The following is a 27,846-nucleotide window of genomic DNA, read 5'->3' as shown; positions in this document are numbered from 1 at the left end:
TTCTACTATATCCTGCGGGTTTGGTGCACATTCTGAATACAGGAGTTTTGGTGCGCTTTCAGAAAGTGCACCACACCTGCAGGTTATAATAGAAGTCTATGGCAAAGCTCAACTAACCCAGGAAAGTTGCAAATGCACTGCACTGCACCCGTGGTACAGGTAAACTGCAGCACATCAGCGTGAAAGCAGGCTTATAGGGGGCTCAGAACAGTGAGGGTACATTCACAAGTGCAGTAGGCACTGCTGCTCTCCTGAAAAGTGATCCAAGTGTGTTTGACAGGTGGTGTTTAGGGGATATGTTCATTAAACCCATGATTGCCGTGCAATGCACGCGATTACTACTCAGTATTACGGCAATTAGAGGTTTAAATCAGGTGTGAGAAGGCAACACTGAGCGACACTGTGCCTGGTGAATTTTGACTTCTCCCATATTTTTCAGGTAGATCCCCACCTCTTTAAGGTTGCCTACCTCTGACATAAACTATGCTGTCAAAGAGACTGCCACTGTTGATTCACTGGCCATTAGCATTCCAGTTTGATGCTGGAAGGCAATGTATTTAAAGCAGACCTTCATTTAAAAATTACATTTTCTATCACCCCTATTCCCCCCTCCTCCAAAAAATAAAAAATCAGACCATTTTCAAAAAAAATTTGTTGATGATTACATTTTTTTCTTTTTTACGATTTTTCAACCTGCCCCCTGCCTCCATTTATACCTAGGCAAGAACGATCTGTCAGCCTCCTCCTGCATCCTCCTGGGGTACCAACATTGTTTATTCAAGGAGGCATCAGGACAAGAGAGGACCTGTAGTAGGAGAGCAAGAAGAGTACAATGTTGGATCCACTGGGCTTTTAAGTATATTTCAGCAACATAAAACGAACATAAAATTAAAGACACATGAACTGTAATTTTTTGGGGAAGGGTGACATTTCTGTTTAAGATGCAAAACACTTTAAAGTAAGGAGCTGTTTGGTAAGTATCAAGTATTACATTTATCTCCTTTCCTTGCACTGGTAAATATTACACTATAACCAATAAATGTCATTACACAATTCTGACTGATAGCATAGCACATGATCTAATCGTCTGAACTTTTTTCTTGATTCAGATTTGCTGTGATGCGTTAAAGAAGAGCGACTACTCATGCAGGAACTCAGATTTATTTATGTTGTAACAAGCCCCTGGCAGCTGTTCACCTTCTGCATTTCTGTGATAGCTAATTTTCTCTCCTTCACTTCCTAACTTCCCTTAGGGTGGGTAAGTGTGCTGTTCTCTAGGTTTGTGCCCATTCCATCTGCTACCAGATTTGCAGTAGTGCCTGTTGCAGCACATCTGTAGGCAGGCACAGTCTGTTTTCTCCCCAGCAGGTGCACTGCATCAGTGCTATTGGAGGGTAAGTCAGGAGTAAGGATGAGCTCAGGCGTATTCGCAACCCGCACGCGCAGAGCCGGCCAGGAAGTCGGCACTGCACTGCGCTAATCACAGGCAGTGAGACATTGCTTGATCTCTGCAGCCGCAGATCGGGAAAATGTCTCACTGCTTGCGATTAGTGCTGTGCAGTGCCGACTTTCTGGCAGGCTCTGCACGTACAGGTTGCGAACACGCCTAAGCTCATCCTTAGTCAGGAGGAACAAGATTCCTCTATGGTTTCCTGGGTCATAGGGAAAGCTATCCTATTGGATGCTGCCACCCCATGTGACTCAAGTAGCCATCTTGGGTCAGGCAGAGCCTATATAAGGCCCTAACTCATGTGCTAGGCATGCTTTTTGAGAGTGGACAGAGTAGGGACAGATACCCCACCTGTGAAGGACAGTAACTGTGCTAGGGAGAGTTTCCTGACTAGGAGGGTAAGCGTAGGATTGCATCTCTTCTGGACATTCTGCTAATTGGGATCTGACAACCAGGCCACATTCAGTCCCCTCTCAACAGAAGATGTAATTCCGTCTTCAATCTGTTCCTGTCCCTCTGCTGAACTGTGAGTGTGCCCAGCTGGGTGGCTGTTCCCCTTGGGGATGTTCTGAACTGTTACTGCATTTCTTCAATACAAGTTTTATTTCACCTGCCTGTGTGAATTATTGTCTCTGCACCATACTGCACCACACTGCACCAAACTGCACCCCACCTTCACCTTCACATAGCACTAAAAGAATTGTATGCTGTGAGAAAAATGAGGGCCACCATAGTTACATCTCTTTGTAAGGGTTTGTTTACATAAGCATTGCCCTCTACAGAGTGGAACGCTTTTCAGAGGGCATTTGACAAGCAGTAAGAAGGTGATATTTCTTTATCGTACATCACGGGAAACAGAGCCATAGTTATTAACTATATGGGTATATAGGCACCTTCAGGAAGTTCACTCCCTATATAACACCTCCTCCTCCTACCAGAAGTACCTTGGTTTTTTCGCCAGTGTCTAAGGTGTTGGTCACGAGTGAAGATGTGCTTTGAAGAGCTCCACTGGAGGGATCCTTGCTGGATTTAAATAGCCTCCACGGACCGGATCCATCCAAAGTGCCACTGAGGCCAAAGTGGACGGTACCCGGGCCCCGTATAAGAAGAACAGGGTTTTGCCTGTAACGCCTCTCCTTGCAGGGCTGGACCCCGGGACCCAGTGCTTTGGTCATGCTCACATTACCTAAAGTTTTTCCTGGTGGGGTGCTATACAGGTCCAAGGGAGTGGAACCCCAATAAAAAGGGGACCCGGTCCTTGAAGGTTTGCTAAACACAGCCCACCGTGATGGGTGAAGGTTGGATCTGTCTGTCATCAGCAGTATCCTGCCGAGAGGATTAGGTAAGGGAAGAAGCCTAGGAACTGTGAAAAGTCCACCTATGGTTTTTCTTCCTTGGGAAGAAAAAATACTGTCATGCCCTAAATCTCCAATAGAGGGAGTAAATGCACATACCTTAATTTGTTGTCTTCACTTCAGCTCAGTGTCAGTGTGTGTGTGGATTCAGCAGCAGCTTCTCACAGCGGGGATTCCTCATGTAAGTAAAGAGATCTGCCATACTGCATTTCTCCCCCCTGGAGGGACTAAAAGGATTGGGAATTCAACAAAGTGGTTGCTGCTTCCCTTGTATATCCCCCCCCCCGTGGGAAGTGCAGAGGCTCCCGTTTGCTCTAAAAAAAGTTCCCCCCGCTCTGCTCGCCATTTGGGCTCTGCCTCTCCTCCCCTCTTGATGGGTCTGCAGGCAGACCCAAATGCCACCCGCGCACAGGAGGGAATGATCTGATATTCAAAGGAAGGGGGGAAGGGTGACGTACGAAGGGGGCGGGGCATAGGCGCAGCGCCATATGCGGGACATAGCGTCCACGAGGACACACGGCGCAAGCAGGGGGTGGAAACTATGTATAAAGAGCAGTCTCTCCTCAGCTGGATAGTGAGGAGAGCAAGCTGGCTGATCACCTGGGACACAGGAGCAGTGGAGTACGTAAGGGCTGCATATGGGCATTCCCAATAGAGAAAAAGAAATTTTTTCCCAGCTCTAGGCTGAACTTTTATTAGCGGCATTCTATTGCTAGACTATTGTTCAGCAATTAGTGCATTTAAATAGTGCCTAGGACTATGCATCCCAAAAAGGCCGATACAAACACCTCAAAAAAGGTATCAAACACATCACCCCCAGGAGCTGAGAACTCCAGTCGTGCCTCCACACTTTCATCTTCTCCTGAAATACCAGAAGTGGCTAGCCAGGGTGAGTCATTGGAACCAGTTGGTGTTGCAGCTGCTTCTCATATCTCAGCCCCTGTATACGCGACTGAAGATGCCTTTTCCTCCGCCCTGTTGGGGTTAGAGGAAAGACTAGCAGCTTTAATCGCATCCTCCATCCAAAGGGATAGGAAGCATGATAGATCCCCCTCCCCCACCTCAGACCCTTTACCAAGGGAACAGTGGGTAGAGGATGAGGTGTTACCCTCAGGTGATCAGGAGGAAAGACAAACCGATGACTCTTCTGTGGAGGAAACAACGGTGGATGAACTCTTTTCAGCCTCGCAATCTGAGAAATTGCTGGTACAATCTCTTAAGGAAATGGTTCGTTCTGCTTTCAAGCTACCCCTAACGGAGTCAGCTGAAAGTTCTGTTTCTTCTTTGGGTTCCTTAAAACCTCCACAGGCTTTGCATGCATTTCCTGTCCATGCATTACTAGAACAGCTTATTTATGCTGAATGGGATCACCCGGATAAGCATTTTCTCCCTCCAAAGAGATTTGCAGTACTCCCATGGAGGAGAAATTCACCAAAAGATGGAAAGTACCAGCAGTCGACGCTGCTTTATCCAGTGTGAATAAAAGTCTAACCTGTCCTGTAGACAATGCACAAATGCTTAAGGATCCAATGGATAAAAGATTGGAATTCCTGTTAAAAACCTCTTTTTCTGTGGCAGGTGCAGTTACTCAGCCTGCAGTCACTGCAATAGACATCTGTCAATCCCTAAAAGACCAGTTTAGACAGGCCCTTAAGGAGGTTCCTGTACAACAAGCCTGGGATTTGGCCGAACTGCCAAGAGCATTATGTTTTGCCATAGACGCCATTAAAGATTCTATTCACCAGGCGTCTCGCCTTGCGCTTGTGCTAGTACACATGCTTAGGATCCTGTGGTTGAAAAATTGGTCAGCTGAAGCACAATGCAAAAGGCTCCTGACTGGTTTTCCTTTTCATAGGGATCAGCTATTTGGGGATGATTTGGACAAATACATCCAAAAGATTTCAAGTGGAAAAAGTACTCTTTTGCCAGTCAAAAGAAGAAATAAATGCCCTTCATTTAGGCGTGCTCTTACTCCAGCACCAGGAGCATCTGCCTCTAGGCAGTCGCGACGGCCTCTGCCGTCAGAGTTTAAAGGAAAGCCCCAGGCTCAGGCCCAGGCACAGAAGAAGTCCTGGGGCGGAAACCTGCAAAGCAGAATTCTAAAGCCTCATTATGAAGGACGCCCCCGCTCGCCAGGGTGGGGGAAGACTTCTGCAGTTCTCAGAAGTCTGGCAAGAGGAAATTCAGGACAGATGGGTCATCTCCACGATAACTCTAGGGTACAAACTGGAATTTCGGGAGTTTCCACCATCTCGTTTTCTGAGGTCAAACGTTTCCAAAGATCCAGAGAAAAGGCAATCTCTGTTTCGGGAATTAGACCGATTACTAGCTCAGGGAGTGATCATGCAAATCCCCACAGAAGAGCAAGGTTTGAGGTTCTATTCAAACCTTTTTACGGTACCAAAACCAAATGGGGATGTCAGACCCATTCTAGATCTAAAGAATCTAAATCAGTTCCTGAAGGTCCGCTCCTTTCACATGGAGTCGATCAGGTCGGTGGTTTCTATCCTACTAGGAGGAGAACTTCTGGTGTCTATCGACATTAGGGATGCATATCTGCATGTTCCTATATTTCCCGCTCACCAAAGGTTTCTGCGGTTCAAGGTAGAACAGCATCATTTTCAATTTGTAGCCTTGCCCTTCGGGCTGGCTACAGCACCCCGGCTATTTACAAAGGTTCTGGCTCCACCTCTAGCCAGGCTAAGGGCGCAGGGCATAACAGTCTTGGTGTACCTGGATGATCTATTGCTAATAGACCAGTTGGTGGCACGTTTGGAGCAAAGCGTGCACATTATAACCAAATACCTGAAAAATCTAGGTTGGATTCTCAACCTAGAGAAGTCTTCCTTAAAACCGCTAAAAAGGCTGGAGTACTTGGGTCTGATCATAGACACAGCCCAGAAAAAGGTGTTCTTGCCTCAGGCAAAGATCAACGCCATAAGAGAGCTGGTGCAGATGCTCAGGTCGAAAAAAGATCCCTCCATTCGCCTTTGCATGAGGTTGTTAGGAAAGATGGTGGCTTCATTCGAAGCAGTTCCCTATGCCCAGTTCCATTCAAGACTGTTGCAAAACAGTATCCTGTCTGCTTGGAACAAAATGGTTCAAGTTCTAGATTTGCCAGTGCGGCTGTCCCCAAGGGTATCCCAGAGCCTCAATTGGTGGTTGGTGACCCGGAATCTGCTGAATGGAAGATCCTTCAGACCAGTTATCTGGAAGGTGGTAACAACAGATGTCAGCCTTTCTAGTTGGGGAGCCGTACTAGAAAAGACGACTGTCCAGGGACAGTGGTCAAGAACCAAAAGAACTTTGCCCATCAATATCCTAAAGATTTGGGCAGCGCGTCTGGGTTTGAAGGCCTGGATATTCAGGTTACAGGGTTGTTCTGTCATGATCCAATCCGACAATGCCACGGCTGTGGCTTATATCAATCACCAAGGGGGCACCAAGAGTCTCGCAGCACAGAGGGAGGTGAACCATATTCTAACTTGGGCAGAAAGGAATGTTCCGTGCCTATCGGCAGTTTTTATCCTGGGAGTTGAGAATTGGCAGGCGGACTACTTGAGCCGCCAGCAGTTGCTCCCGGGGGAATGGTCCCTTCACCCCCACATTTTTCTGTTTGCCAAAGATGGGGGACTCCGGACGTAGATCTTCTGGTGTCCAGGTTCAACATGAAATTGGTCAACTTTGTGTCCAGGACAAGGGATCCACTCGCATGCGAAACAGATGCGTTGGTGACCCCGTGGGATCAGTTCTCACTGATTTATGCATTCCCCCCTATTCAGTTGCTGCCACGACTTCTTTGCAGGATCAAACTGGAAAGAAAGCTGGTTATTCTTGTAGCCCCAGCATGGCCCAGGAGGTCCTGGTATGCAGAAATCGTAAAGATGGCGGTGAGGGATCCATGGTCCCTTCCACTACATCCAGACCTACTCTCACAGGGGTCCATCCTACCTTACAAACTCTAATTTTAACAGCTTGGCTACTGAAACCCACATTCTGAAGAAACGTGGGCTATCCGGGTTAGTTGTCTCTACCTTGATTAATGCAAGGAAGCCAGCTTCCAGAGTCATATATTATAGAGTCTGGAGGGCTTATGTTTCCTAGTAGGGATGAGCCGAACACCCCCCTGTTCGGTTCGCACCAGAACATGCGAACAGGAAAAAAGTTCGTTCGAACATGCGAACACCGTTAAAGTCTATGGGACACGAACATGAATAATCAAAAGTGCTAATTTTAAAGGCTTATATACAAGTTATTGTCATAAAAAGTGTTTGGGGACCTGGGTCCTGCCCCAGGGGACATGGATCAATGCAAAAAAAAGTTTTAAAAACGGCCGTTTTTTCAGGAGCAGTGATTTTAATAATGCTTAAAGTCAAACAATAAAAGTGTAATATCCCTTTAAATTTCGTACCTGGGGGGTGTCTATAGTATGCCTGTAAAGGGGCGCATGTTTCCTGTGTTTAGAACAGTCTGACAGCAAAATGACATTTTGAAGGAAAAAACTCATTTAAAACTACCCGCGGCTATTGCATTGCCGACAATACACATAGAAGTTCATTGATAAAAACGGCATGGGAATTCCCCAAAGGGGAACCCCGAACCAAAATTAAAAAAAAAAAATGACGTGGGAGTCCTCCTAAATTCCATACCAGGCCCTTCAGGTCTGGTATGGATATTAAGGGGAACCCCGGCCAAAATTAAAAAAAAAAAATGACGTGGGGTTCCCCCTAAATTCCATACCAGACCCTTCAGGTCTGGTATGGATTTTAAGGGGAACCCCGCGCCAAAAAAAAAAAAAAAACGGCGTGGGGTCCCCCCAAAAATCCATACCAGACCCTTATCCGAGCACGCAACCTGGCAGGCCGCAGGAAAAGAGGGGGGGACGAGAGTGCGGCCCCCCCTCCCTCCTGAACCGTACCAGGCCACATACCCTCAACATTGGGAGGGTGCTTTGGGGTAGCCCCCCAAAACACCTTGTCCCCATGTTGATGAGGACAAGGGCCTCATCCCCACAACCCTGGCCGGTGGTTGTGGGGGTCTGCGGGCGGGGGGCTTATCGGAATCTGGAAGCCCCCTTTAACAAGGTGACCCCCAGATCCCGGCCCCCCCCCCTGTGTGAAATGGTAAGGGGGTACATAAGTACCCCTACCATTTCACGAAAAAAGTGTCAAAAATGTTAAAAATGACAAGAGACAGTTTTTGACAATTCCTTTATTTAAATGCTTCTTCTTTCTTCTATCTTCCTTCATCTTCTGGTTCTTCTGGCTCTTCTGGTTCTTCTGGTTCTTCCTCCGGCGTTCTTGTCCAGCATCTCCTCCGCGTCTTCTGTCTTCTTCTCCTCGGGCCGCTCCGCACCCATGGCATGGGGGGGAGGCTCCCGCTCTTCTTCTCTTCTTCTCTTCTTCTTTTCTTCTTTTCTTCTCTTCTTCTCTTCTTCTCTTCTTCTCTTCTTCATTTTCTTCTCCGGGCCGCTCCGCAATCCATGCTGGCATGGAGGGAGGCTCCCGCTGTGTGACGGCGCTCCTCGTCTGACAGTTCTTAAATAACGGGGGGGCGGGGCCACCCGGTGACCCCGCCCCCCTCTGACGCACGGTGACTTGACGGGACTTCCCTGTGGCATTCCCCGTGACGTCACAGGGAAGTCCCGTCAAGTCACCGTGCGTCAGAGGGGGGCGAGGTCACCGGGTGGCCCCGCCCCCCCCCGTTATTTTAGAACTGTCAGACGAGGAGCGCCGTCACACAGCGGGAGCCTCCCTCCATGCCAGCATGGATTGCGGAGCGGCCCGGAGAAGAAAATGAAGAAGAGAAGAAGAGAAGAAAAGAAGAGAAGAAGAGAAGAGCGGGAGCCTCCCCCCCATGCCATGGGTGCGGAGCGGCCCGAGGAGAAGAAGATAGAAGACGCCGCGGAGGAGATGCTGGACAAGAACGCCGGAGGAAGAACCAGAAGAGCCAGAAGAGCCAGAAGAACCAGAAGATGAAGGAAGATAGAAGAAGCATTTAAATAAAGGAATTGTCAAAAACTGTCTCTTGTCATTTTTAACATTTTTGACACTTTTTTCGTGAAATGGTAGGGGTACTTATGTACCCCCTTACCATTTCACACAGGGGGGGGGGGCCGGGATCTGGGGGTCACCTTGTTAAAGGGGGCTTCCAGATTCCGATAAGCCCCCCGCCCGCAGGCCCCCACAACCACCGGCCAGGGTTGTGGGGATGAGGCCCTTGTCCTCATCAACATGGGGACAAGGTGTTTTGGGGGGCTACCCCAAAGCACCCTCCCAATGTTGAGGGCATGTGGCCTGGTACGGTTCAGGAGGGAGGGGGGGCCGCACTCTCGTCCCCCCCTCTTTTCCTGCGGCCTGCCAGGTTGCGTGCTCGGATAAGGGTCTGGTATGGATTTTTGGGGGGACCCCACGCCGTTTTTTTTTTTTTTTTTGGCGCGGGGTTCCCCTTAAAATCCATACCAGACCTGAAGGGTCTGGTATGGAATTTAGGGGGAACCCCACGTCATTTTTTTTTTTAAATTTTGGCCGGGGTTCCCCTTAATATCCATACCAGACCTGAAGGGCCTGGTATGGAATTTAGGGGGACCCCCACGTAATTTTTTTTTTTTATTTTGGTTCGGGGTTCCCCTTTGGGGAATTCCCATGCCGTTTTTATCAATGAACTTCTATGTGTATTGTCGGCAATGCAATAGCCGCGGGTAGTTTTAAATGAGTTTTTTCCTTCAAAATGTCATTTTGCTGTCAGACTGTTCTAAACACAGGAAACATGCGCCCCTTTACAGGCACACTATAGACACCCCCCAGGTACGAAATTTAAAGGGATATTACACTTTTATTGATTGACTTTAAGCATTATTAAAATCACTGCTCCTGAAAAAACGGCCGTTTTTAAAACTTTTTTTTGCATTGATCCATGTCCCCTGGGGCAGGACCCAGGTCCCCAAACACTTTTTATGACAATAACTTGCATATTAGCCTTTAAAATTAGCACTTTTGATTTCTCCCATAGACTTTTAAAGGGTGTTCCGCGGCATTCGAATTTGCCGCGAACACCCCAAATTGTTCGCTGTTCGGTGAACTTGCGAACAGCCAATGTTCGAGTCGAACATGAGTTCGACTCGAACTCGAAGCTCATCCCTATTTCCTAGTGTGAATCCAAGGGAACCCTTGGGACTTGAACTTAGTTTTGTCATTGTTACAAAAACAGCCCCTTGAACCGATACAGCATACTCCCTTAGTCCTTCTGACAAGGAAGTTAGTATTCTTGGTTGCTATATCCTCAGCAAGGAGGTTTTCAGAATTGGCTGCTCTTTCTTGTAAAGAGCCATATTTGATTATTCACGAGGACAGGGTCGTGTTGCGTCCTCGTCCAAGTTTTCTGCCTAAAGTGGTCTCAGGTTTTCACCTGAACCAAGATATTGTCCTACCACCGTTTTTTCCAAAACCATGTTCTAAGGAAGAGAAGTCACTACATTGTCTTGATGTGGTGAGAGCAGTCAAGGTCTATTTAAAGACGACTGCTCAGATCCAGAAGACTGATGTCTTATTTGTGCTGCTAGAGGGTTCTAGGAAAGGACAGACAGCGTCGAGATCCACTATTTCTAAGTGGATTCGGCAAGTTATAATTCAAGCTTATGGTTTAAAAGGTAAGATTCCACCTTTTCAAGTCAAGGCGCACTCTACCAGAGCAATTAGTGCTTCTTGGGCAGTGCATCACCAAGCCTCCATGGCTCAGATCTGTAAGGCCGCAACTTGGTCTTCAGTACATACATTCACCAGGTTTTATCAGGTGGATGTAAAAAGGCATGAGGATATCGCCTTTGGGCGCAGTGTGCTGCAGGCAGCAGAATAGTTCCTCAAGTCTGTGGGTGCCCTGCGGGTTGTGTCTCCCTCCCCTCAAATAGCATTGCTATGGGATGTCCCATATAGTTAATAACTATGGCTCTGTGTCCTGTGATGCATGATAAAGAAAATAGGATTTTTATAAGAGCTTACCTGTAAAATCCCTCCCCTCTTTTGGGATTTGCGTATATTGCTTTGCTACAAAACTGAGGTACTCCTGGTAGGAGGAGGGGTTATATAGGGAGTGAACGTCCTGTATTGGGTGTGCCAGTGTCCATCACCTGAAGGTGCCTATATATCCATATAGTTAATAACTATGGCTCTGTGTCCCGTGATGTACTCCAAGAATAGGATTTTACAGGTAAGCTGTTATAAAAATCCTATATTTTGTCTCTTCACTGCCTGTTATAGCACCTAAAAGCCTGCACTACCGCACTGCAAGCATGAACATTGCAGAATGGTTGCAGGGTGGCCATATTCAATTAAATAGGTCTCATTTGGTGGGCGGCAATGCACACCAAATGCAACAGGGAGTATAAATCTTACCCTGCCACGAATCAAAACATTGCAACAATGGCAGGTACACAACACCATCTGGCTGCCTTTGCAGCTTAAGGAGGTGGTTGGGGAGCGATAAGAATGCACATGAAATGGCTGTTTTTACCACCCCCCAACCACAAGTGTAAACTTAGTCTAAAAATGATAGATGCCCGACTGTCATGCTAATCCAATAGTTTTACTACTTCCTGAGTCAGTTTTCTAAAATAAGTATGCGGACTAGGAATTTTAGCTTCATTGGCTGCAGCATTTTTAGAAGGCGGTCTAAAATAGCACTCTGCATGTTACTCTCAGCACAGATTTACTTTGACGGTAGAAACACTGGTGCTACTAGATACAGGCTGCAGGGGTTTCATCCCAGCCTCACTACTTATCAAACCACTGAGTAGGAAAAACATGCAGGAGGAGTTGTGAATTTTTGGATTTCATTTACTATGTGGATGGAGCTTGAGGGTTCGCAATGGTGAACCCGCTATGCTCAATGAAGCCTGTGCTACCTCCCTGTCACATTAGGTTTTACACCGGGGATTGCCTGTCTTTCATGATCTACCCATCAATTGCGGGCAGGCGATGGATAGATTGCGTCCCCTCGTTGCCGATCTTGGAACCTGGACAGGAGCAGGTGCAGCATTTACTGGAACCGATCCCCTTTTCCTCTTACAGTACTGAAAGATGGCTTCTCTTCTGCCTCCTGGCAGTATCCAGCTGCTGCAGGAGGTAAGGGGATCGGTTCCAGTAAACGCCTTCCCTTCTGTTCAGGTTCCCCTTCCTTTTGCTGCCTTGGCCCCCCTGTATGCTCCTCTGGAATGCCCCCCCACCACGCAGTACTGCCGGCTTCTCCTCCTCTCCAGTCGGCTGCTTCGGGGGAAGTTTCAGGATGAGAGGTAACAGTAAATACAGTACCTCACAAAAGTGAGTACATCCCTCACATTTTTAAAAATATTTTATTATATCTTTTCATGTGACAACACTGAAGAAATGACACTTTGCTACAATGTAAAGTAGTGAGTGTACAGCTTGTATAATTTGCTGTCCCCTCAAAATAACTTAATACACAGCCATTAATGTCTAAACCGCTGGCAACAAAAGTGAGTACACCCCTAAGTGAAAATGTCCAAATTGGGCCCAATTAACCATTTTCCCTCCCTGGTGTCATGTGACTCGTTAGCATTACAGGGTCTTAGGTGTGAATGGGGAGCAGGTGTGTTAAATTTGGTGTTATCGCTCCCACTCTCCCATACTGGTCACTGGAAGTTCAACATGGCATCTCATGGCAAAGAACCCTCTGAGGATCTGAAAAAAAAAAGAATTGTTGCTCTACATAAAGATGGCCTAGGCTATAAGAAGATTGCCAAGACCCTGAAACTGAGCTGTAGCACGGTGGCCAAGACCATACAGCAGCTTAACAGGACAGGTTCCACTCGGAACAGGCCGCGCCATGGTCGACCAATAAAGTTGAGTGCACATGCTCACTGTCATATCCAGAGGTTGTCTTTGGGAAATAGACGTATGAGTTCTGCCAGCATTGCTGCAGAGGTTGAAGGGGTGGGGGGTCAGCCTGTCAGTGCTCAGACTATATGCTACACACTGCATCAAATTAGTTTGCATAGCTGTCATCCCAGAAGGAAGCCTCTTCTAAAGATGATGCACAAGAAAGCCCGCAAACAGTTTGCTGAAGACAAGCAGACTAAGGACATGGATTACTGGAACCATATCCTGTGGTTTGATAAGACCAAGATAAAATTATTTGGTTCAGATGGTGTCAAGCGTGTGTGGCGGCAACCAGGTGAGGAGTACAAAGACAAGTGTGTCTTGCCTACAGTCAAGCATGGTGGTGGCATTGTCATAGTCTGGGGCTGCATGAGTGCTGCCGCCACTGGGGAGCTACAGTTTATTGAGGGAACCATAAATGCCAACATGTACTGTGACATACTGAAGCAGAGCATGATCCCTTTCCTTCGTAGACTGGGCCGCTGGGCAGTACTCCAACATAATGACCCCAAACGCACCTCCAAGACAACCACTACCTTGCTAAAGAAGCTGATGGTAAAGGTGATGGACTGGCCAAGCATGTCTCCAGACCTAATCCCTATTGAGCATCTGTGAGGCATCCTCCAGCTCCGTGATGTCATCATGGAGGAGTGGAAGAGGACTCCAATGGCAACCCGTAAAGCTCTGGTGAAGTCCGTACGCAAGAGGGTTAATGCAGTGCTGGAAAATAATGGTGGCCACACAAAATATTGACACTTTGAACCTAATTTGGACATTTTCACTTAGGGGTGTACTCACTTTTGTTGCCAGTGGTTTAGACATTAATGGCTGTGTTTTGAATTATTTTGAGGGGACAGCAAATTTTCACTGTTATACAAGCTGTACACTCACTACATTGTAGCAAAGTGTCATTTCTTTTATTTGTTGTCACATGAAAAGATATAATAAAATATTTACAAAAATGTGAGGGGTGTACTCACTTTTGTGAGATACTGTATTTACTGTATGTCATATTTACCAGCCCCTTCCTTTTCTTAATGAACATTGAGTCACTCACTGTGTTCATTTATAGCAGAAACATAGTAAACTGTGTTTTCTATGTTTCAGTTTGTGAATGAACAGGAAGCTCTGTACAGAGCTATTCCTGTTTATTCATTCTGTGCAGCGATTGAGATTGAGGACTGTTTCCGCAATATCCTTTCTCTGTCTCAAAAGTGAGACATCAGGGGTCTGTTTAGACCCCTGATATTTAACCAAAGCTCCCCAACAGGGCTGCTATTTTTTTTTTTAATTAACAAAAAAAATAAAATAATTGTTGGAAGGCAACATGGTTTAATATCTGGAGTTTCACTTCCTGGTTGATACAGCCAGGTGGCCTAAGTTGGAAACTGCAAGTTGACCCAGCAGGGTGTTCTTAACAAGGAATCATGAATGGGAATTCATTGCAGGCCTCCTGATGGAGGTATAGGGGTGGAGGAAGATCCCCTGAAGAGTTGCCAATTCAAATGTCCTGTTACAGAAGATCAAAGGGCTAGCTATAACTGAAGATGACCCAGGTCACAGAGCGATGATACATGAACGAATGCTGCCCCTAGAGGCCAATACAGCAGGACAGACAGAAATACTTTAATTCGTCAGAGGTCTAGATGGACTGGCAATGGGGTTGGGTCTGGACAGTGTATGATTGGAGTTTAAAAGTGCAAACAGAAGGGAAATCAGCCCTTTCTGCTCTTCGCTTGCTTGCCTGATGGCTCTCGTGCCGCATGGCCCTCTCTTGCCATTTTGAGCCCAGCTGACGAGACAATATTTAGAGGACTGCCTTGCATATCATTGATGTTCTTTTGTTATATGCTCTGTTTTACTAAGCAGTGTGTTTGTTTTTATAGTTAACCTGATATCATTGCACTATCAACAGTAACATTATCAGAGTTTTAATAGACTAGCTAACTATAGGAATAGACAAGTTAATACATATATGGAATGAACAGAGGGAATCCATATCCACCCAGGCAATATTTATTTCAAGATTTATTTACATAATAAAAATAAAAACTACTGACACCATTCACTGCCCTACTGACACCAACTTCTGCCCTACTCACACCATCCTCTGCCCTACTCACACCATCCTCTGCCCTACTGACACCATCCTCTGCCCTACTGACACTGTCCACAGATAGTCCACTGCCCTACTAGCACTGGCCATTGCGCTACTGATTGACACTGTCCACATTTAAGGTAGGCTAAGTATTTTTACAATTACATTTGTTTTATTCTATTTTGCTAAATTTTCCTTACTATTTAATTAGACCTTGCTAGTTAATTTCTTAAAAAAGGGTGACAAACCCCAGTGATCTTTGGTCTCCTTCATGTTGTCCAGGTAGATCTCCACCCTGTTTTACACTGTGTTGCTGGGGAAAAGCGATTACTGTGTCACCCTGCAAAGGTAGTTCAGTAAACTCAGAGGGCCCGGGCCCCATTTGAGCTATACAGGGTGACGGGGAAAGCCCTTTCCCCCAGCGGCACACGCTATGCTCAATCCCCCCCAGCCCAGTACAGCCCCTCCGTTCCCATCCAGCAGGAGTCAATGGCTCCTGCTGCTTTGAGCCAATGGAAAATAAGAGATCTAAGAGACTCCCTGTTCTCATGCACATTGCTGGATCAAGATCAGGCTCAGGCAATTATAAAGGGGGGAGGGGTAGTTGCACGCAGAAGGTTTTTTACATTAATGCAGAGAGTGCATTGCATTATAAAAACCTTTGCCTTTAGAACCACTCTAACGCAATGCTATGCACACCCAATAAATATGCGTTAATACACTGCATGGTTTGGGAAAACATGAAGGGGGCCTGAAGTCTCCTGTAAGCTTTAACATTAATGTTGTTTACAAAGTCAATTTCAATATTTTAAAATCTTTAGATATCATTAAAATAATACCTGTTGATTCTGTCATGAAGGTCCTTGTTCTGGCGCTTTTGTTATATGAACACAATGCTTTGTCCCTGTTTCTGAATTTTGCTCCAGCAAGACTTCTTATGGGGTCCATAAGTGGTTGTTTCAACACACATAATGCAGGAACAGTTCACTGTTGTCACCATTGGGAAAACTGCCCTGCAAAATGCCTTATAGCCATCATTGGAACTCATGCGTGTAGCTGAAAGGATGCTGTGGAAGTTCAGCAACACTAAGATGCAACAAAAGATAAAAAAGTGAATAATGTATTTTATTTTAAAAAATGCAATTGTTAAAAAAAAAAAAAATTCCAGGTATGGACATTTTTACAGTTACATTGGTCCAGGTTAGCTGTGGGATCATTGTGGAATCTGGAAATCCCTATTGTAGACACTGCTACTTCAGTGATATCTATTTTCTTCCGGCTCTTGTGGTTAGTGGCTGAGCTGATGTATTGTGGATACTGTAGGTCTGCCAGAATAAATTAATGCATGCATTTTTTGATTGGATAAAGTGGAGCGGATAACATCACCACCTTGCCTCTCCACCTTGTCCAAGGCATTCTCTGAATGGTGCCCATGCTGAGCATGTAAGGGGGGGTAGGTAGTAGGGTGATGGGGTGATCGTCATGTCCTCCATGTTTCCTTCCTTGCTGGGCGCCAGCCAAGGGTCACATGAGAACCTACCCTGGGGTGGGTTCTCCTGGGCTATGCTAGGTAATTCATACAGATAATTCTCCTACAAATGGGGTACATTTACTGGAATAGACAACTGGTCTCTAATAAACTCCTTTGATGTTACTGTACATCACCATGGTCACTGATGCATTTAGGAGGGACACGCAGAGCCCTTGCCCTCTCCACCTGTCCAGCGTATCACCTACCTCACTCACAGTAACGATATGGAGCCCCGTCATGCATCTAGCACTAACTCCATGCATGCACTTCACTTAACTCTTCCTCTTCCACACCTGTGTACAGCAGTGTTAATTTAGTCGACTAAAACGACTAAAACATTTTAGTCCACTAAAATGACTAAAACATTTTCGTCAACTAAATTAATACTATTTTAGTCGACTAAAACTAATACAATTGAGATGACTAAAATACGACTAAAACTAAAAGCCATTTTAGTCCTAAGACTAAAATTAACACTGGTGTACAGGTTGAGGACCTCTGCAGTGCTGATCTGCTCCTGTTGCTATGGAAGACCGATCTGCTCATGAAGAGAGTGCCGACTACAACTCCTCCTGCTAGAAGCTATCCCACCTGTCACAGCTACACGCTTACAACAGGCTGCTAGAGAAACATTTGTTACCCTTGGTAACCACTTGCATCTTTACACTGTATTAACTCTTCCACTAATGTCTTCATGCTCCAATGTGCTTTAACCGACCCGAGCTGTAGACTATGTGTGCTGGTTACTTGCATTATACCCCTTTAGTAACTTCAGGCCAGGCAAAGACTATGTTTCAAAGCTTTACTAAAGAATACGTTAACACAGCAGTTTACCAAAAAGTGCAGTCTTTTCTTAATATCCCTAGTTCCTAACTTCAGGCTTGTGGCTGCTCCAGCATACCTGCATAAGAAAGAGTCCATTCATGGCAGAGCCCATAGTGGAAGATCTCCAGAACTGGTCTTCACAAATTACGCATGCCCACGGCGACAAGCTAACCGCGACGTGCGTTCCGTGACCAGGGTATATGAGGAACTAAGGTAATAAGGGGGAACTTATACTGAGCATGTAAGACTGGCTGTGGTACTTTCACAGCCTGCACTATCTTTGGCCACCACTAGAGGGAGACTCCAATCCAGATAGCTGACCACACACAAGCAGAAATGAATCTTACATACAATCTGGTGCACTCTAAGGGTTGGGGAGCAGTCTAGCAATTACTATACACTTCTAGGGTTCCTCCAGCTATCCTGCAAGCTTGACCCCGGTGTTAATCACTCTTCCCACTGTCCCCACACCAACACACCAGACACACAATAAACGACTGGTCTGCTGAGCCACCACACACACAGATCTCTGTCTGGAAGATCTGTTAGCTTACAATCTGCATGCAATCTGCCAACACACAGTGCAATTGCATACTGATTGGCACATAACTTAGACCGAGTACTTAGGCACTAAAATACAACAACCTCTCCAGAGATTTGAGTCCTATCTTAGTTCACAGAAGTCACTTAATAATTGTATCATTTAATATCCCGAAAGTGGGCAGTGCATAAAAGATATACAAAGAAAAAGGATTTACTAAAAAAGATACAAAATATACAGAAAGACGCACAATTGGCAATTTGCTATGAAAATAAAAAGGGATAAAAACAGAAATAAACTTTACCGAAGTCTATCCTTGTAGTAGAAGCATACTGGAAAATTTGGGAACTCCCCAGTTTCGAACTGGCTTTGTGGAAGAACAATGTCCATATCTCAGGCTACCCAATTTATTGAAATATGGATGCGGGCTGGACTTTAGCCCTTGGCCAATCAACCCTGGGGGGGGGGGGGTGTTCCTGTCTCAGCCCACAGAATGTTTTGTGTTCTGAAATGACCAGAGTCAAATTGGCCCAGAACAGCGCTGATTGCTGGGTCATGGATAGGATTTCCGATACCAGCGCATCAGTCCGATCGCAACAGTACCAATCACTGCCTGCCTGCTGCAATCAGGCGCCATATAACGGTTTTGTGTGGTTCTCTAGGATTCCACACATGCTAAAAATACAGACTTACATGTACACGTAACCCATCACATGTACGATCAAAAGGAATTATTTTCCGTTAATATTTTAGCTTTTATGAGAGATAAAATAGGTTCCTTAGATCTGTTGATATTAATCAAAGCTTGCAGATCGGCTGGGGCCTTGCGAATGCCCCCTGCAGATCCGTGTAGCCAAGATGACTAGCAGTTTTCTTTGAGCCTCAGGAAGGTGGCAATCTATGTTTACTCTAATGGGAGCTTTTATTGGCATCTAGGCTTCACTTTGATCCTAAAAAATTGGCTCTGTCCTTTTCAAATGCTAATGAAAGAATATATGTGCATGACTGACATAGACTACTATATTTTTAATAACCCAGAATTAAACTACATCTACAATTACACTACTTCTACAGATCACATCACATCTTGCTAAGGCAAAACTATCCTACGCTTACATTTTCGTTACACTGGTGTCTTCAGGGAGGACTGCAGGTCACAACAATATCCCTACATGGTGGATGTGACAGCAGACAGGCTTGCTCTCAGAGGTGGAACTGCTCCCACTTCTTTCTTTTCTATAAGTATCTGGAGATTACATACTGTGGCTTGTCTGTGTCTTCTTCCCCATGCAGCAGACTGTGTATCTGAACAGAGCCCTCTCCCCTTTTATTATCAGCACAGGGAGAAAGAGGCAGAGCTCAGCAAAAAATTGTGCAGGAAACAGGTTAACCTGTTCTCTCTCAGCTAGGGCAGCAGCTATCTTACTAACCAGCATTTCAATCTGCTTACAAGCGGCCAACCTCCTGTGTTCACAAACCATCAGGTTGACTGTTTAGCACGGGGCCCAGAGGTAAGTGGAGATCACTGGAGTAGCGGTGTCTACTTCAGTAATTTCCAGCTTCCAGGGGCATCAGCCAGGAATGGTATTTACATAGTTACAAAGATCCAACCTGGACCAATGTAACTATGTAGAACTAAAGCATGCCTGGAACTCTTCTTTAAACTCTTTGGTTTATGGGGTGCTGAGGACTTTGCTTGTTAGGTACAGTACTTGAACTGTGTCCCCAGTGTGATCCTGTCTTTAGTTATTGTTAGGGTTACCACCTGTCCGGGATTCACCCGGACAGTTCGGGTTCGGAATCATGCGTCCAGGTTTCAGACTGCCTGAAACCCGGACACATTATTCAGACCGGACTATGGCTTCCAGATGCATCTGGATGAGAGGTGCTGACTGCCAAGGGGTGAGTGAGCTCACCATCCATCCCTGTCTGTGCCTGAAGTCTCCCTCCTTTTCTCTCCTGCCTATGAGTGAGTGCACTAAGGTAATTCAGGGTTCTCAGAGCACCCACTACATCAGAGTTCCCTTTTACACGAGAGGCCACAGTGTTCCCCCTTACATCAGAGTCCTCTCCGTACATCAGAGTTCTCAGTGTCCCTCCTTACATCAGGGTTCCCAGAGCATCCCGAAGTCTCCCTCCTTTTCTCTCCTGCCTATGAGTGAGTGCACTAAGGTAATTTAGGGTTCTCAGAGCACCCACTACATCAGAGTTCCCTTTTACACCAGAGGCCACAGTGTTCCCCCTTACATCAGAGTCCTCTCCGTACATCAGAGTTCTCAGTGTCCCCCCTTACATCAGAGTCCTCTCCGTACAGCAGGGTTCCCAGTGTTCCCCCTTACATCAGAGTCCTCTCCGTACATCAGAGTTCTCAGTGTTTCCCCTTAAATCAGGGTTCCCAGAGCATCCCTTATGTCAGGGTCCCCAGAGTTCTCCCTTACATCAGAGTCTGCAGAGTCTCCCCTTAGAGTGAAAGGGAAATTCTGCGAGTTCACATGTAAAAGGGGAACTCTGTGGACTCGGATATAAAGAGGGACCCTTGTTATTAACTTCATATGATTAGAAATGTTATTTAGTAGCAAAATATATGTATAGTTTCTACTATAAAAAATAATAATTGCTGTGCGCCGCTAAAGTGTTGGGGTTTGACTTGAAGAAAAGGTGGCAATCCTAGTTATTGTCCTGTTTCAAATGTCATTTTTTGCATTGACATACCTCCTTAGACCCAGTCTGTCTGGACAGTATGGTCACCTGCTGACTTGGCACCATCCACAGGCAGCCTAACTCTTCAATAAGACAAAGAAGTTGAATCCAATGCAATTTTACTTCAGCTTCTTGAGATGTTTTTCCAGTCTTCTGAAGTGTAAGAAGACATTGACTTTTCTGATTTCTGTCTCTGTGAAAAATTAACACTGACTAAGTGAACATGGAAGAAATGGGGAGGATCTAGCTAGGACTAAACTAACTAGCACTACATAGGAAGTGTGGGCATACGGAAAAAACAAAATCACATTGGTAAACATGTTGTAGTGGCCAGAAACTTCCTCTAGATGTCAGCATACTACAGAAAAAGAATAACCTTATGAAGTTCAATAAAACACAGAAAAACACATGACAGTGGAGCAGAACATGTATAGGCTCACACTTGAACACAAAGTCTAAGGAGAGCCTGATCATCACATTTACTACTTACTTGGATGTGCCTCACTGATGACAGCTAATATCAGACTTTAGATTAGAATAAAAATACCTAATGGTAAGTTGGAGACACGGTCAAGTTCAAGACAGAGGTCAAAAAAGATAGCAGACAGGAGACACTGGGGTCAATTAACCAAGTGATAAATACTGCATTCATTTTTGCCTTAAGCCTGGTACACACTAATAGTTTTGTTTTTTTGTTCAACTCAGCAGGTTGAGTGTAAAAAAAACCTGACGGCTTCAGTCGGAGCCGCCGTTCTAATGCCCCGTACACACGGTCGGACTTTGTTCGGACATTCCGACAACAAAATTCTAGTATTTTTTCCGACGGATGTTGGCTCAAACTTGTCACACAAAGTTGTCGGAAAATCCGATCGTTCTAAACGCGGTGACGTAAAACACGTAACGGATTTTGTTGTCGGAAAATTTTATATCCTGCTCTCAAACTTTGTGTGTCGGAAAATCCGATGGAAAATGTGTGATGGAGCCTACACACGGTCAGAATTTCCGACAACAAGGTCCTATCACACATTTTCTGTCGGAAAATCCGACCGTGTGTACGGGGCATAACAGTCCAACGTTAGTACAGCGATCTCCCCCACTGAGCTGTTGTCTTCTGACAGGGTGACTGCCCCCTCCCAGCCAGAACACTCCTATCAGCGCTCTCAGCCATTGGCTGAGAGCGCTGATCGCGAGCCGGCCGGCTGCTGGTTTTCCAGCATGCTCGTCCGAAGAAGCCGGCCAAATGACCGGCACATGTCAGACTTGCTAACATACAGTACACACAAGCGAATGTCGGACGGATTTTATTATTTATTTTATTTATTATGTCTCACAACATTCGGCCTGTGTGTACTAAGCTTTAAAGTGATTGTAAATCCTCATTTTTTTTCCTAAAAAAATAACAAACATGTTATACTTACCTCCCCTATTGGAGTGGATTTGCACAGAGCAGCTCAAATCCTCCTCTTCTCGGGTCCCTCTTCTGTGATCCTGGCCCCTCCCTCCTGTTCATTTCCCCCACAGCAAGCAGCTTGCTTTGGGGTCCCCCAAGCTTAATCACAGCTCCGTGTATCCATTCACACACAGTCTCGACCCGGCCCCGCCCCCTCTTTCCCCTGATTGGCTAGCTGACTTTCATTGACAGCAGTGGGAGCCAATGGCACTGCTGCTATGTGTCTCAGCCAATCAGGAAGGAGAATATCGGACGGCTGAGACACTCGTGGATATCACTGGACAGAGAGGGTCCTCAGGTAAGTATTAGGGGGGCTGAGGGGGCTGCTGCACACAGAAGGCTTTTTATCTTAATGCATAGAATGTATTAAGATAAAAAACCTTCTGCCTTTACAACCACTTTAACCACTTCAGCCCCAGAAGGTTTTACCCACTTCCGGACCAGGCCATTTTTTGCAAAACGGTACTGCGTTGCTTTAACTGACAATTGTACGGTTGTGCGACGCTGTACCCAAATAAAATTGATGTCCTTTTTTTCCCACAAATAGAGCTTTCTTTTGGTGGTATTTGATCATCTCTGCGTTTTTTATTTTTTGCGCTATAAACAAAAAAAGAGCGACAATTTTGAAAAAAAATTATATATTTTTATATATTATTTTATACTTCTGCTATAATACATATCCCTAAAAAAATGTAAAAAAAACATATTTCTTTATCAATTTAGGCCAATATGTATTCTGCTACATATTTTTGGTAAAAAAAAATCCCAATAAGTGTATATTGATTGGTTTGTGCAAAAGTTATAGCATCTACAAACCATGGGATAGATTTAGGGCCGTTTATTTATTTTTTTACTAGTAATGGCAGCGTTCTGCAATTTTTAGCAGGACTGCGACAATGCGTCGGACAAATCTAACCCTAATGCCGTGTACACACGGGCAGACTTTCCGACAGCACGGAATGAATCCGCTGGACGATTCGATTGTGCGTGGCGGCTTCATCGGACCTTTGCTGACGAAAAATCAGACGGACTTTAGAAATATATAAATAAACTTAATTGCGCTAGCAAAAAACAATAAAAAAATAAAAAATTTTTTCTAGTAATGAAAAAAATTTAAAAGTGCTTAGGAAACACAATGTATGTATAAACAGTGAGTGCATGAAATACTTATGCAAAAGTGGAAAAATTATGTTAAAAGTCAATAATCATAGGCAAAAGCCACTTATAATCCGTCCATAATAATATGAATCATTTTAAACTAGAAAGAAGAAAGTCCGCTTCATGTGTTTCATCACCACACACCAAGGATTGGTGAGCCAAAATACTTCTGATCAGATGTGCATTGATAGCGGTGAGGGAAGTAATAGATGTGCGCTTACCCCAAATGTTGGACCTCCCCTGTGGCAAGGTCTTATAAGCTTGCAGATTTCGCCCTCTGCAGGGACAAGCTGTTAATCTCCTGGTCTTGACAGCGTATACCGCCGACTTCCGTATGGCCGGGATGATCCAACTATTCCAACCTCAGAGGGGGGACTCAGGAATGGAAAAGTCCACATACGGGAGCAAAAGGCATAAGGAGAAAAAAAACTCCAATAGTGTGATAGCGTTTAGGATATTTATTGGTTAAAGCAAACCACAAGTGAACATTAAAAGATCCAGATAAAAAAGTATCATTAAAAAGCCGGCATAATCAAAGGCAGAACGCCCGTGCAAATAAACTCTTCAGAACACGTGATGGCTAGCACTGCGAGGCCACGCCCTACATGTTTCGTCATACGTATTTCTTTATCATATTTCTTTATCAATTTAGGCCAATATGTATTCTGCTACATATTTTTGGTAAAAAAAAAATCCCAATAAGTGTATATTGATTGGTTTGTGCAAAAGTTATAGCATCTACAAACCATGGGATAGATTTAGGGCCGTTTATTTATTTTTTTACTAGTAATGGCAGCGTTCTGCAATTTTTAGCAGGACTGCGACAATGCGTCGGACAAATCTAACCCTAATGCCGTGTACACACGGGCAGACTTTCCGACAGCACGGAATGAATCCGCTGGATGATTCGATTGTGCGTGGCGGCTTCATCGGACCTTTGCTGTCGAAAAATCAGACGGACTTTAGAAATAGAACATGTTTCAAATCTTTCCGACAGACTTGAGTCCGGTCGAAAAATCCGTTCGTCTGTATGCTAGTCCGACGGACAAAAAAAGCTATTGGCTACTGGCTATGAACTTCCTTATTCTAGTCCGAACGTACGTCATCACGTTCAAATCTGTCGGACTTTGGTGTGATCGTGTGTAGGCAAGTCCGTTTCGTCTGAACTCCGTCGAAAGTCCGTCGAAAAGTCCTTCGGAGTTCAGTCCGTCGAAAGTCCGCTCGTGTGTACACGGCATAAGTGACACTTTTTGGTGACCAGTGACCCCAATACAGTGATCAGTGATATAAAAATGCACTGATCACTTTATAAATGGCACTGGCAGGGAAGGGGTTAACACTAGGGGGCGATGAAGGGGTTAAATGTCTTCCCTGGGAAGTGTTTCTAACTGTAGGGGGAAGTGTTACACTGGAGAAAAGGAGAGATCCTGATTTAGCTTAGCTGAAACACGATCTCTCACTTTTCCTCCCTGACAGATCAGCCGTGTGCTTTGTTTGGATTGGCACACCGCTGATCTGTCTCTCCTGTGAATGATCAGTGGATCGCGGCGGCCATTGCGGGCACCGGACCTGCTGATTGGCTCCTGCTGTGTCCAATCACAGTGGGAGTGGCACGCTGGCGGTGCGTGTGTGCCCCCTAAACCGCGTGCACAGGTACGTGATTTTGTGCACCTGGGCCACCCTGCCGAAGTAAATGTACGTGGGGCGGTCCGGAAGCGGTTAAAGTAACTCACTACTGGCCAGTGCAGAGTGTCCCATAGGCTCCTTTCACAATTGTGCGACTTGTCCTGCAACTTGGGACTGCAAAGTCGCATGACGAGTTGTACCCCATGATTTCCAATGAGTACCATTCATATCTGTGCGACTTCAAGTTGAACCGACTTCAAAGTAGTCCCTGTACTACTTTGGTCCGACTTTGATGTGAGTTGACACAAGTTTACACAGGCATTCCCTGAAATTGCGGCAAAATTGCAGCAAAATCGCACTACTTTGAAGTCGCAGTAGTGGGAAAGGGGCTTTATTGTTATTTTATACATTCCTAAAATATTGACTGTCTATACCAGGGGTAGGCAACCTGGGGCCCTCCAGCTGTTGCAGAACTACAAGTCCCATCAGGCTTCTGGGAGTAATTGTAACTGCCAGCCTTGCAATGCTTCATGGGAAATGTAGTTCCACAACAGCTGGAGGGCCCCAGGTTGCCTAACACAGTATTTAGAGCAACCATAATATTTTACTTTGATGAATTGACTTTTATTATTGTGTTCAATATTACAAAAAAAAATCGCACAAACATCACATGCAATAACTGTTAGTGAACTGACTTCACAAACTAGGATTCAAGCCAAGTCATAACCAGAGACAAAAGGAGATCAGGTCAAATACCACAAGTCTAGCCAAGTCATGAAAAAAAAAAAAAGAGTCGCAGATCAGGAGCAGATATCAAAGGACTAAAGTGATTATATATAAAAAAAAAAAGGTCAAGGCATCTGGAAGGTTTGCCTTATTTCTTGCAGGGGATGTATTGCCATGGGGTATTATTACTTTGTCAAAAAATTCAGGGCCACAAAAAAAGTTCTTGCTGAAACACATACAAAGGCGGGTAGGAATATTTCTCTGAAACTCCAACTTGTGTTCCTTGGAATTCCTGCTGTCACTGATTCTATACTACAGTAGTTGACTGTAACATTATAACCTACCTGTTTCTTGTCAGCCTGAGTCCAGACAACCCTACAGTAGTACTAGAAACAGAAGGAAAAAACATCAAGATGAAAGATAGTAAGGTCCCTGTCCTTGTGCAATGCTGTGCACCTTCTCTGAGTACACTATTACAGAAGGTACATGGCCATAAACATGCTGGGCTCTGCAGTACACAACAGCTTCTCCTTCTGCATAACACCCCTGCTGATTGGCTTCTCTAAGGAACTTACCTGTACAATGTCACCATAGTGACCTCCAGTGTGACCCTGGTCACATATACACACATGCACTAACATGGGAATGTGGCCCATTATTTGCATTTTTTCCTGTCAATTCTTCTTAGCCCTGCATGATATATAGTTTGTTTGCTCTGAGGATGTGCTCTGTGTATAAACCCTTTTCACCTCTGTTGCTGAACTAACTTGTTTGACCTTGTTTTTGTCTGATGCCAGTCCTGATCTCTGTATCATTCCCAGCCATGGCCCTCTCTCTGTCCTGATACCTTGTTCTAGCTGTTTGACTTCCTGACCTACCATAGGGTTGCCACCTTTTCTTTCAAGTCAAGCCCAAACACTTTAACGGTGAACAGCAATATTTTTATTTTTTTGTATAAACTATACATATATTTTGCTAATAAATAACATTTCTAATCATATGAAGTTAATATTAATTAGTATTGTATTAGCCCCCCTTTACATCAGAGTCCACAGAGTTCCACTATTACATCTGAACACTGCGGCCTCTTTTGTAAAGAGGAACTCTAAAGTAAGGGGTGCTCTGAGAACCCTGATTTACCTTAGTGTACTCACTCAAAGGCAGGAGAGAGAAGGGGGGGAGACTTCAGTCACAGACAGAGATGGATGGTGAGCTCATTCACCCCTTGGCAGTCAGCACCTCTCATCCAGATGTATCAGCCCCCGCTTTTCTTTTCTGAGGCACAGCCCCAGGGATTGGAGTGTGGCAGACACAGAGGGGTAGGGGCGGGACGAAGAGGTGCAGATCGCGCCCTTTCTCCTCTCCCGTCTGTGTGTGTTTTTGGGGGGGGATTGTTAGTGCCGGCTTTGGGCAGCATTAAAGAGAGTGTAACAGACACTCTCAGCTTAGACAACTGCAGCCAGCAACCCTGCTGGGAAGCCATAGTCCAGTCTTAATAATGTGTCCGAGTTTCAGGCAGTCTGAAACCTGGACACATGATTCCAAACCCAAACTGTCCAGGTGAATCCTGAACAGGTGGCAACCCTAACCTACGGCCTTTCCTCATTAATAATCTCATTTCACAGTTTCTAATCTGCCTTGTTGTGGGTTTTGACTGGAAACGCCATCCCAGTGTTTGCACTCCAGGAATCCCTGCTACACAAGCTCCAACCACTCCATTGGTGGCCTTAGTGGTTCCCCTAAAGTTGGGGGGCTTGGTGGGAATCTTGCACTATCCTACTTCTGGTCAGTAGCATATGCCACCATCCTTATTCTGTCTATATAAAACATGGGTCCAACTAAGTAACCCTTACAACAGATGCAAAGTGAATAGACCCAATTGCAATTTTTAGAATGCATCAGTTTTTATACTATGGATCTTAAAATTTTCAGAACGTCTACATATATGTGGCAAATCTGTTGCAGATTTTGCTTTGGGTAAATTATCACTGACAGAGCCACTTTTAGATTGCTGCATCCTACCTGAATGGGCAGTGAGAAAAAGTAGCTGAAAAATCTACTCCAACTGCAGTTCCTCTTCAATTTTTTTGTAACTATTCAGGAGCTTTTTAAGCACTAAACTTGGGCCAGATAGGAGGAGCACTACAGGTAAATGGAAAGCTGATAGAAAAGGAATTATTAGCTCCTAATTATGAATGTTTATCAATAAAAGTTTACTAACAGAACCCACTATGATATAATGTATAAAGACTTAAACTGGCCTTACACTGCTTGAATTTTGGCTGTTTCCTGTTGATTTGGTGGAAATTGGAGCCATGGGTGGCCCTGCTGGTACCATCTGGTTCGACAAAAGTCAATTTCTAAATCAAAGGAGCCAAGTGGAAAAATGTGGACCAAAAAGTGACTGCATCCAATCATATGAAGTTACTGTTCAGGTAGCCACAGGGGTGGCAGCTGCTTGACTACAATAGCTAGCAATGGGGATTCTTCCAT

The 27,846-nt window shown here is 45.2% G+C and overlaps 1 long non-coding RNA gene across 1 annotated transcript in view; it reads right to left on the bottom strand.

Moving 5' to 3' along the window:
- Positions 1-115: 115 nt before the first annotated feature.
- Positions 116-27,846, bottom strand: part of LOC141103367 (uncharacterized) — a 60,716-nt gene continuing 32,985 nt past the window's right edge. Inside the window, exons 2-4 of the long non-coding RNA XR_012235310.1 lie at positions 20,406-20,586; positions 15,636-15,882; positions 116-805 (exon numbers count right to left, since the gene is read on the bottom strand). This is a non-coding gene — a long non-coding RNA (uncharacterized lncRNA). The remainder of the gene's footprint in view (positions 806-15,635; positions 15,883-20,405; positions 20,587-27,846) is intronic.

Source organism: Aquarana catesbeiana, linkage group LG07 (assembly GCF_042186555.1).
Source record: "Aquarana catesbeiana isolate 2022-GZ linkage group LG07, ASM4218655v1, whole genome shotgun sequence".
Taxonomy (NCBI): domain Eukaryota; kingdom Metazoa; phylum Chordata; class Amphibia; order Anura; family Ranidae; genus Aquarana; species Aquarana catesbeiana.
Note: the sequence above shows the minus strand (reverse complement) of the source record. Positions and strands in the feature narration are given on the sequence as shown.